The 1128-nt window shown below is 28.6% G+C and overlaps 1 pseudogene; it reads left to right on the top strand.

Annotated features, from left to right (window-relative positions):
* The first annotated feature begins 284 nt into the window (after window positions 1-284).
* LOC119472994 lies at window positions 285-403 on the top strand (annotated as a pseudogene).
* The last annotated feature ends 725 nt before the right edge of the window (window positions 404-1128 follow it).

Below are 1128 nucleotides of genomic sequence, written 5' to 3'. Positions count from 1 at the left end.
TGAGACAGACACACCTAATGTTTTGGAATTTGCTGTCCTCTCTAACCTCATCTGTCATTACCAAGCTAAAAAAAAAGTGGGAATCATTTATAGAGTTGTATAAAGGTAAACCCAGAATTCTGTATCCAATGAAAATATACTTTAAGAAGGAAAGTAAAAGATTTTCTCAGTTTAATGAAAACTAATAGAAGTTAATGTCAGTATACTTGCTCTATAAGAATTGCTAAAAATAAAAAAAGTTTTCAGATGGAAGAAAATGATATAAGAAGAAAAGCTGGGGTGCTGTCTATGGTCATACCACCCTGAACGTGCGTGATCTCCTTTGATCTTGGAAGCTAAGCTGGGTTGGGCCTGGTTAGTACTTGCATGGGAGACCGCACGGGAGTACAGGGTGCTGTAGGCTTAAAAAAAAAAAAAAAAAAGAAAACCTGGAATATCAAGCATTAAGAATGACAGAAATGTTAAGGATCCAGTTAAATATAGGAGGCAGTTTTTCTGCTCTATAAATATTTGGAGTGTGTATAGCTATTGAAACCATAAGGTAATAAACTTTTCAGTAGATAAATATATATATATATATATATATATATAGAGAGAGAGAGAGAGAGAGAGAGTATATGGTATATAAAAATGTGTATGTACATATAATGTGTATATATACTATACATACAGTATGTGTGTATATATACATACACACACACAAACACAAACAATATACAAAGGAACTAAATACAAAGGAGTGAAAGTAATGCGACCTTTTTAATTTCAAGGTTACTACATTCTATTTGAAGTAGTAAAATACAAATTATAAGTAAAATGTGAAGTATATATAATTCTTAGAGCAACCTCTAAAATATTTGATTCAAATTTAGCCTGAAAAGGAAAAGCAAGACAACCATACATGTGTGTGTCTGTATAAATATACATATATTTACATTATTATGGTGAGTGTAGGTCATTACATTTTAATATACTTTATTGTTAGATTTATTATTTTCTGGTTGTGCCCTCTCTTTATTAACTAATTAAATGTAATTAGTTATATTCACTATCAATAATTTAATTTTTAATTAATAATTTAATTTAAATTAATACTTGCATATTATTAGTTATTAAATTTTAATTATT

This window comes from Cebus imitator, unplaced genomic scaffold (genome assembly GCF_001604975.1).
Source record: "Cebus imitator isolate Cc_AM_T3 unplaced genomic scaffold, Cebus_imitator-1.0 Scaffold7, whole genome shotgun sequence".
NCBI lineage: Eukaryota > Metazoa > Chordata > Mammalia > Primates > Cebidae > Cebus > Cebus imitator.
Note: the sequence above shows the minus strand (reverse complement) of the source record. Positions and strands in the feature narration are given on the sequence as shown.